Source organism: Protomyctophum bolini (genome assembly GCF_963924005.1).
Source record: "Protomyctophum bolini genome assembly, chromosome: 22".
Lineage (NCBI taxonomy): Eukaryota > Metazoa > Chordata > Actinopteri > Myctophiformes > Myctophidae > Protomyctophum > Protomyctophum bolini.
This window is the reverse complement of record NC_137883.1, coordinates 32,935,092-32,945,687: the sequence shown is the minus strand read 5'-3', so window position 1 is coordinate 32,945,687 and position 10,596 is coordinate 32,935,092. Positions and strand designations below refer to the sequence as shown.

At 42.5% G+C, this 10,596-nt stretch overlaps 1 pseudogene across 1 annotated transcript; it reads right to left on the bottom strand.

The window, feature by feature from the left end:
* Nucleotides 1–657: 657 nt before the first annotated feature.
* Nucleotides 658–5,652, bottom strand: LOC308309443 (transmembrane protein 17A-like; annotated as a pseudogene). The gene is made up of 4 exons (XR_013966264.1): nucleotides 5,610–5,652; nucleotides 5,098–5,203; nucleotides 3,589–3,693; nucleotides 658–2,191 (listed from the first exon to the last, which is right to left on the bottom strand). The product of XR_013966264.1 is annotated as a transmembrane protein 17A-like (transcript).
* Between the last annotated feature and the right edge of the window lie 4,944 nt (nucleotides 5,653–10,596).

Genomic DNA, 10,596 nt, shown 5'->3' with positions numbered 1-10,596 from the left:
GCTGTCTGATCAGCGTGCATGATCATCATGCAGTAGCTAGATGCGCGCTCCAGCGCCGAGATTTCTTCCCGTTTCGGCGACTCTTCGTCACTTTCCGTCCGAGTTCTCAGACAGAACTCGGACCGGAAAGTGACGAAGAGTCGGCGAAAGGGGAAGAAATCTCGGCAAAGATGAAGAACAGTCGGCGACCCGAGTTCTCCAGTATTCATACGGATGTGTATATTACAGGAAACTCCCGTTAAACTTCCCAACAAACTCCAGTTCAACTCCCGAATTGTACCATATCACACCTGTTGGTGGCAGGTACCGTTAGACGATGGGTTGCTATGGTTTCTATGGTCACGTGGTGACCAGCACAAAAGCCTCTTCCCCGGCTCCAAATTAGCCAGTTGATCACAACCTGATCACCCCTAGATCTCCGTATATGGAGCTGGCCTGTTCCGACATCACAATGTGGTTCTGACCTCTGCATATTTGGGCATGCCTGACAAATAACTCCATATATGGGCATAAAAGGGACACGGACATAATATCTGGGTGGGGGCATGCATGTATTTCCAACTTGTATCATTCCAAGTAGGCCAGTGCCACCGCTCTAGTTGATATAAAGTGATTAAACAAAGACGCAATATCTTTGTCTTCGGCAGACAACAAGTTTATTTAGAAAGACGCGATATCAAGTCTTCGACAGTGAACCATATAAAAACTGGTTGGGACCACATAGGCCTACAGCACAACCACAAAGAAGTACATGATGATAAATGATGACCAGTGAATGGAAGGAATTATTATAATTGCTCACAATTGCTGTAATATACATACAGTAGAGTGCATAGAATATGTGTATGTGTGCACTGCAATCCACTGTATAGCCCAGCAGCCTGTGTATTGTAGTCTCTTAACCAAATAGCAGCAGCACAAATATAGACCGAGACATTTTGAGGGGCAAAAAAAAAACAAAAAACGATGGGTTATATTGAAGCGTGCACCTACACACGCACAGGCGCACATGCGTATGCACACCTGGACCTGTAAATGAACAACACAAAAACTAAGGCACTGGTGTCGGACTTCTGGTTTACCGGAACGGGGTTCAACTCCCTGCAGTGCCCTGCTCAATGTGTTGTATTTACCGGAACAATTTAGTGTTGCGGAGGATGAGAAACATTAGCAAATTGCGGAATGTTGCGGAGGATGAGAAACATTAGGAAATTGCGGAAATTGCGAAATTGCAGAAAAAGCGGAATTGCGGAAATTGCGGAATTGCGGAAATGGTAATTGCACAAATTGCGGAATTGCGGAAATTGCGGTAATTGCAGAAATTGCGGAAATGATAATTGCGGAAATTGTGGAAATGGTGGAAATGGAAATTGCCGGAAATTGAAAACCCAACACTTTGTTTGAACTAGCCCACTGCGCCATTGGTACCAGTCAATTTGTGTGTGTGCGTGGTCTTTTAGATGAGTCCCAGGGATGGTCTTTTAGATGAGTCCCAGGGATGGTCTTTTAGAGTGCCCCCAAAAGGACAAATACAGAAAAACTAAAACCTTGACATGGCTGCAGCCTGCAGTACCAGGCACTGCATGGTAATCTTCCCATTGCACTTTGCAGCAGCACAGTGTCAAAACGTCTCTCTCTGCTCCCCCTCGTCTTGTGGTCGTTGAGTGCCACTGTGTGGCCATAAATATTTAACACAGTTCCACTGCAGTACCATATACATATAGTGGAAGAGAGAGAGAGACACCGCAGCTTACAAATAAGGTGAACCCAGAAGCCACGAGATGGGATGCAACATCTATAAAGCAATATGGAAATGTATGTCGACATGATTTATTTCTAGGAGATAATCAACAGATTAAAGAGATAATCAACATTTTCAAATCCACAGCAGCCATGGGCATGGGCAGCACGCTGAGCCTGCGGTGGTACGGCGCCATCAGGCCCTCGGCCCTCAGGCTCTGCACCTCCAGCTCGCCGAGCTGGCGCAGGTGGAAGAGCACGGTGAGCTTGTGCGTCATGGTGCGCAGCGCCAGGAACGCCGACAGGATCTCCGCCATCTGGAAGGCCAGTAGACGGCGTGCACGGCCCTCTCCAGGGGCAGGATGACGATGGCCTCGTCCGTCAGGAAGAACAGCAGGACGGGCAGCTGGAACACGAAGGACAGGAGCCAGAACGCCGCCAGCTCTGGCACCTGCATGAGAGAGACGGGGGAGTTAGCCAAATTGAGACCTCTCCAATTGATTCTAACGTAATGTAGCCTTATTGTGCATACTCAGACATACTCGGACTCAGACACACACACACACACACACACACACACACACACACACACACACACACACACACACACACACACACACTTCACAAGTGTAAATAATGTATTTCTTGTTGTTTTTGTTTTTGTTATTTTCCATACCTATGTTTGATTACTTTGTCTTACTATTTGTATATTACTATTTGTATATTAACTTTGGTGAGAACCACATATAAGCCCTCCCTGGGTTTCTTTTCTCACCTGCACACACTTCTCTTTTATTGATGTTACCTTTTTTTGTACCGTTTTTATTGTGCGAATAAACTAAAATTAAAAAAGAAAAAGACCAGATTCCACAAAATCTCTTCTGAATCACGTTTTTTTTTCTTCTGAAAAACGTATGTTTCTATATCAGTGGTTCTCAAACTATTTCATGTCAAGGACCCCACAAATTTAATTGGCCACCGACCCTCATCTGAAAAATATTTTCATCTTTGCTCCCCAGAAGCAAAGATGAGTTAAACACGTTTTCTGTGAAAGAATATTATATTCAATGATTTGCACTCATTTTCAAGATTTTTCAAAAATAGAAGATCTTACAAGCTGTGCCACAGCTTGAAATAATATTCTGTGAGTGTACATTAATTACACGTTTGGCATTTAGCCCATGCGGTTATCCAGAGTCAAGTGACTTTCACATGTTTATTGAACACTAAAGTCAATAAACAGTTAAACAGTATGTATGAAAAGGAGTGCAGCCTCAAAGAGAGTCTAGAATACCAGCTAAACAGTAAACCTATAGTATCTGTAACATGTGAATAACATGTTATCTGAATAACATGCTATCTGAATAACATGCTATCTGAATAACACAGGTTGGAACAGGGGTACGTATGTATGTAACATGCTATCTGAATAACAGGGACAGCAGGTTGCAAACAAGAAATATACATACATGTACGTACGTAACTTGGACTCAGGGGGGTGGACGCCTCTGCCTTGCATAGTCCCCAGTGAATAGGCAGTTTGCCCTTCACTGGTAACCCTATTTTGGATTGGTTTTAAATATATGAAGGTATTGTGGGCTGGGCTTTTTACAAAAAAGCCCCCCTTTTAAATACTACACACATACATACCTACATACATACATTTCAGAAGTTTTAGCAGTTTTTAAGGACCCACTTTTAGGCCAGTGCACCAGAGCAAGCTCTTGCCTTTTTTTAAACCCTACCCATTTTAACCAAATACATACATGTACGTACGTGTGTGTGTGTGTGTGTGTGTGTGTGTGTGTGTGTGTGTGTGTGTGTGTGTGTGTGTGTGTGTGCGCGTACCTTGACCTGCAGCATGACGACAGCAGAGAACCACCAGCAGGGGAAGTAGAACATGTTGAAGTACATGAGCATCTGGAGGGGCAGGTGAGACACCAGCTTTGGCCACTGTGAAGTAGAAATGGTAAATGGTGCATTGGTGAGTTATGTTTTTATGTGGCCACACCCACCAGTTCATCAGGTATATATACCTGCAGGTTTTGGCATAATACTTAATGACATTAATGAGTTTAATGTTGAAAATTAGTGGTTTTCCGATTTAAGTTCTGAGAAGTAAATGTACTATAGTTAGCCTACAAAATAAATACAACTAAACTCTTATTATCCACGACTAGAGAAGACTTCATATAAATGAATGTGGTGCCTAATTGGTGGAACTAACTAATTTACTATATTAATTTACTTAAGTATATATAGGTAACATTGAGCTTTTTTGTATTTTATTTGAGCAATTCCAATAGGCTACTTTTATTTCTACTCCTCGGAGGAAAATCTTACTTTTACTCCATTACATTTATTGGAAAACTTGAGTTACTACTAATTATGTAGATTTGGGTTATTACAAAACATACATTAACCACTTCAGCACGAAAAATAGCCGATATACAAGCTCACAGTGCGTCGCAATTATGCGTCGCATTGTGAGCTTGTATATCGGTTACATTCAAATATTTTTTTATAGACACATATTCTGAATAATAGTGAGTATTCTGAGTATGTTCTAGTTTTGGTACTTTAAGTACTTTTTTTTTTTTATATATATATTTTTTATCCCACGATTTTGTAACCCATTTTTCACCCCTGTGTCAATCATCTAATGTGATCCTGGGCTCTACACACCCTCCACCAACCTGGGGAGAGCAACGGACTTAACTCATGCTTCCTTCATGCCTGAGTGTCCAAGTTGCTCCTTTACACCTGACAGGGGGGGAGTTTCCCTGGTTGGACGTAGCACGTGGAAGGAACACGTTATTCCAACCAGTTCCTTTCCCCTCCATCAGGCGCCCCGGCTGGCCAGGGGGAGGCAGTTTAGAGACCAGGATTACTGCATGTTTTTAGACGGGGAGAACATGCAAACTCCACACAGAAAGGCCCTTTCGCCAACCCCGCCTCGGGTATGGGCACTGATGACGCGGAGGAGGAAACACGCCGCCAGCACCCACAGCGCCCCGAGCGGGAATCGAACCCAGGACCTTCTAGCTGTGAGGCGACAGCACTACCAACTGTGCCTCCGTGCCCCCACTTTAAGTACATTTTTATGCCAAATTATTTTGCACAAAGTAAACATTTTGATTGTGGACTTTTACTTGCAACGAAGTTGTTCTACATATTGCAGTAGGCCTACTGATACGTTTAGTGAAGTAAAACAGTACTTTGGCCACCTGCCAATTACAGCGCAGTTCTAAAACTTTTTCATGTCAAGGAACCCCTCATAACCTCATAAAAATAAGATTTGTACAGCTCTAGGCTCTATAGCAGTGATTCTCAACCAGTTTAACGGACTGTCCCAACCTGAGCTGCCAGCCTGCTGCTGCTGCTCCCTGGCGAAGTCACTGTCTCTGGTCCGGTTGCCGGAGAACACCGAGCCGCCCACGTAGGCCAGACCCATGCGCAGGTTCTGTGGTACCGGAGAGTAGAACACAGGCATGATGGCGGAGAGACGGCATGCAGTGCTATGGAGAAGAAGCATCTATCCTCTCTCTCTCTCTGTGTGTGTGTGTGTGTGTGTGTCATTAATCCCTGCCGTTTTGTGCGCGCACACACACGCACACACGCACACGTAACACGTGGGCGCGCGCAGATACAAGCGGGCGCACTACAAACAGACATGCCACCAAAATGTGGAACGCCCTACCAACAGTCATTAAGACATATGAATCCCTTGACTCCTTCAAAAACGCTCTCAAAGGGCACCTACGGATGGCTGCAATTCGAAACTGGCCTCTGTAAAATCTGATTCCTTTTTTTTTTACTTATTGCCTTTGTTAAATGTTAAATGTTTGTCTGTGTCGTCCTTCTTTTACCGTCGCATAATGTTGTTGTGGTCTAGAGTCGGTCCGTTGTGGTCTAGAGTCAGTCCTGAGAGTCCTCTGCTCTGCTTCCTGACTAAACTCCACCCACTGCTACAGCACCCCCCACCCCTGTGAAAGCACAACTCAATACAAAGACTGTTACTAACGTCTGGGTTTCCTAGGCTAGTTACTGTGTGGACGACACACTGAGCATTACACTTGTTTACATTAACAGGGTCCACCATTTTCAATTCATCAGACACACGTAAGGGTCCATTTGGTTGGTTCCTTTTGTGGTTCTGGCCTGTGTCTTTAGTTTAAAATGAAAAGCTTTGAGAATGTCTGCAGTAAGTGATTATATCCAGCAGGTGTCACTGTTTAACCATTTATGTTTATGCTGTAAAAAACAATAATAATTTGGTACAATTATTTAGTAACAACTATAAGCTCTTGTTAATATTTGTATTATGTAAAGAAGACGAAAAAAAGGAGACACCTAAACACTTTCATTTCCTGAATTAAAAAACAATATATAATCCAATATAGTCCATTAAATACATATACATCCATGTCAGATATAAATTATATTAATATGTTTTCCATACAAAGGTCAATACAAGCAGGGGCCTATCTAATGAAATGTATTAAGCCGGGATTTAACAGATATCCTGGCTTAATATATCCTGGATCAGCGATTAACCGGTTTCATGAGGGCTGATAGCTAGTTAACCTGATTATGTTGAGGCTTGATTCGGTTTCATGAAAGCAATGAATGCCACACTTGTTTCCATGGAAACTAATGATGTGGACTTGATCCGGACCAGGATAACAGCCAGGTTTAACATAATCCTGATATCTTTACTGTTCAAAACCAATATTTCTTCCAATTATTATGTGTTTTACCATAGGCTTCTGTACTCCCGAGTCCGAATTCAAAAAACCTTTTTTTAAATAGCAGCTGTACATGAAATGTTAATGTTGATTTAGCATCAACATGATTATTTACCGATATAAATACATGGTTTGATAACCTACAAGTAGGCGAAAGTCATTTTCTGCCAGGCGTATGTCTCTCCATCTACCCCGTCTTCAAGCCTCCATCCCTGGAAACACTGAAAATTATCAATTTTCCAATTAAAATCTAATTATGGTTAAGTGTTTAAATGAGTATATATACTCTAAGGTCAGTGCAGAACACATTTCCCTTTGGCACCATTTACACTGACAGCCAAATCTAGCCTGAATCAGATCTATCTGTGCCACATCCAGATTGGAATCTGATTTGTTTAAATAAGTCTAAATGCAGACAGGTCACATACAAGTCACATGTGGAATCTGATTTTTTTTTCAATCCCCATTTAACATTCAGAGTTGAATTGTTAAAACCTGGTTCAGGCAGGGCCGGATTAACCCCAATGAATGCCCCTGTGCAGATCATTTTTAATGCCCCCCCCCCCCCCCATAGCGCGGACACGACCAACCCCGAACACATGGAACACAATAAGATAACGTATAGGCAAATAGTACAACTTCACTGCAGTAATTTATTGCAATGGTTGCCAGTTGTATTCCATGGAATACAACTGGCAACCTTTTTCTGACCAGTAAAATGCATTTCAGAAATGTGACTCTCGCGCCCGAGCGAAGCGAGGACACGGATTTTTTTCTTTTCTTTTTTTTGGCCATTTCTGGGCATTTTCAGGGCACCAAAACCATCTGGGCACTAGCCACTAGGGATATGTGGGCACCAGGACAACTGGGCACTAGGGACATGTTGGCACCAGGACAGGACATGTGGGCACCAGGACAACTGGGCAGTTGTCCATGTGCACACATGTCCCTAGTGCCCAGGTTTCCAGTTTGGGAAACACTGACTGTTCTACCTGCAAAAGTTTTTCAGATGCAGATCTCACCAAGTCAAGGGTCTAATGTCAACTAAATTAGAGGTCCCCAATATGAAAAAGGTTGATAATCACTGCAATTATTACTAATTACAGAATGAATAACAGTGTAGAAGAATAACTTTGTTTTGATGGTTTGACAGTTTTACTGTTAGCTGCATTACTAGCCCTGAAACATGACTGCCATGATGATTAATACGAGAGTCATGAACCATGGCTACTGCAATACAGACTTAGAACTTAAAAACACACACACACACACACACACACACACACACACACACACACCTGCGACCGACACAAACAAACACACGCACGCACACAGGCGGTGGGAATGGATTGGGATCATAATCTGCATTGGACTCAACAACTTACTTTGACTGGATTGGAGCAAATTAAGGAAATAAGGAGCAATATATCCATTTGAAACGCGATATGGGCTCCGCCATGACACCCACACAGTAAACAAACTTGCGCGTCACCATAGTACACACACACACACACACACACACACACACACACACACACACACGCACACACGCACGCGCGCCAGATTTCGAGAGAGAAACCAGCAACCGGTTATAGAAAAACAAGCCCAAGCAACGTTACAGACAACACAAGCCCAGAATGACAAAGTCGCTTACAAAAAGCAAATTTGCCTGCCCTCAAATTGATGTCTTAACCGGCGATTGAGTAGGCTGCATGTTGTGGTAAGATTGTCTCCCTGTAATTTTAATTTTAGCTTGAAGGTCACAGGTGTCCAGCTTAAACCAGAAGATGAAGTAATCATAACACAGCAGCAAGACCAAACCTCATCCATGGAGGTTAACTGAGCTATATATATATATATATATATATATATATATATATATATTGTTGAGAATTTCCCCAGACAATCCAAATGGCAGCCCCTGGTGGACACAACCCTTCACAACTCCCCTTCCACACCACCACTGCACCAATCACCCACAGGTGTCTGCCATCAGCACTCTGGGCTGATTGCCATTGTCAGCTCAGGTGTGCTCCCCTACAAAAGCTCACACTCACTCCACACACACAGTTCACTCACACAGCTCTCCACATAATGTAAGTATTATATGTTTCTATACTATGCTCTGAGTTGCTTGATGTATGCTTTGATGTTTTGAGCTAATTAGCCTACACCTCCGGCTGTGAATGAAATCTTTGTTTTTCTCCTTTGCTGCGACGTGAGGTAACAAATGGCTTCATTTTTCATTTAGTGAAACGATGTAACATTCCAATTGTAAATAACATTGTTTTAATTTTGAAAATTTCTCAGTGGACTAACGATGAGGAGTCGACACTCACAAGGTGGAGTTTGGACCGTCGGGTAAAAACGCCACAAACGTAAGGCCTGTAAAGATAACCTATATTGCGTTAATGATAATTTTCTGTAGAATTGACTGTTGACATAATATTGATTTATATTATAATTATTTTTATTTCAGAGAAAAGAAAAAGAGAGCGGCCGCAGCCGTGTTAAAACACAGAAAGAAAATAAGGGCTAATCCTGTTCTCCGGGAGGCGGCCCTCAAGAAGGACAGAGAGAGGTCAGAAATACTGTAATATATACTGTATTATCCTGTCACATAGTGGATAAGAGATGCCATTGGTTCTCAAGCGCCTCTAGGCTTGCTGACGATGGGTCAGTTTTCATAGCACTAATTTGACGGAGATTATCAATCTCCGTCTCGGGCACATGACCGCGCACTTGAACTTGACGGTGATTTACGTCACAGGCTTTAAACTATTGTGTTAGAAGAATAGTATGTTCACAAAACCATATTTATTGAAATTGGAAAATGTATATAATATGCTTTATACTTTTAGGAAGAGGAAGCTGGCCAAGGGGAGACGAGATGGCCCCGCACCCAGCCCCGGCCCCGGACTGCAGAAGCTGGATTTTCAGTTTATAGGACCTGACCGATTCCTTTATTTTGAGAAAATTATGTGGAGCCGAAAAATGTTTTAATTTATATAAATGCTGACCAACATTAACATGACCTCATGTTGTGTACGTTATAAACCTATTAACAGATGTTATATTGTATTCCTTGCCTTTACACCATGCTGAAATAAATAATTTGACATGTAATAATATGTCCTATCTCTGTCATATAATTGCTAATAAATGTTTACGTAATATCTAAATCTGCACCCAGTATATTCTCGAGCCGATCCCTTGGACTGTAGTCCACATATATCTCCTGCTCTGGCACAATTTCTGTCTCGGCCGTCTCAATGTCTTTATCATCCTAAAATAACCTACTCCATGTATGTACGGCAGGGGTGGGCAACTTTGACGATGTAGAGGGCCACTATATTGTATACAAAGGAGGAAACGGCCTTTATTAAAACGAGGCAAACGCCAACATGTTTCGACCTCGAAGCATGTTGCCCTTTGTAATTGAAATTAAGGCTGTTGCCCCCTTTTTACGTGGTTGAGGCCTTGATACAAGGAATGTTCAGCTGTTTCAGGACCCCCCCTCCCCCTCTGAGCGTCCACTCAGACTGAGAGCAGAACTGGCCAGTCCCAGGTGTTTACAGAAATGTGTAGCCAAGCTCAACATCCATAAAATAAGACGCGAGATTTTGTTGAACGGTTCTTGAGATATGCAAAAGGCACTTGGCAGATACACACTCACTCTGAATTTAAAGATGGGTGACTTCATCTGCATCTGCTTGTTTCAAGTGTGCAAATTATCTTGTGCTTTACAATCTAAAACCTGAAAACCTATTTAAAACGGTAATCATCAACATCATATTGCTTGGCTGCATTATCTTGATCCAAAAGTAGTAAATTCAATAGACCTCAGTTATGGTCAACTAAGGGGTTCCCTTCCCTCTATTAAGGCCAGGGTGTTTGTGATGATGCAGTGGAATTACTCTGATAAGTTGACGCCAGCTTTGCAGTAATCGCACCGTACGACAGGTTTGAAGTTTATTCACATAAATTTGCAGTCAGAGGTGGCTGGAAGATACGAGTCATATTAAATGACTGATTGCGATAGACAATGATGGGACTGTCTATGCTAGGCAGAGTCCTAAAGGGAAAAATACATACAGTATGTACTGTG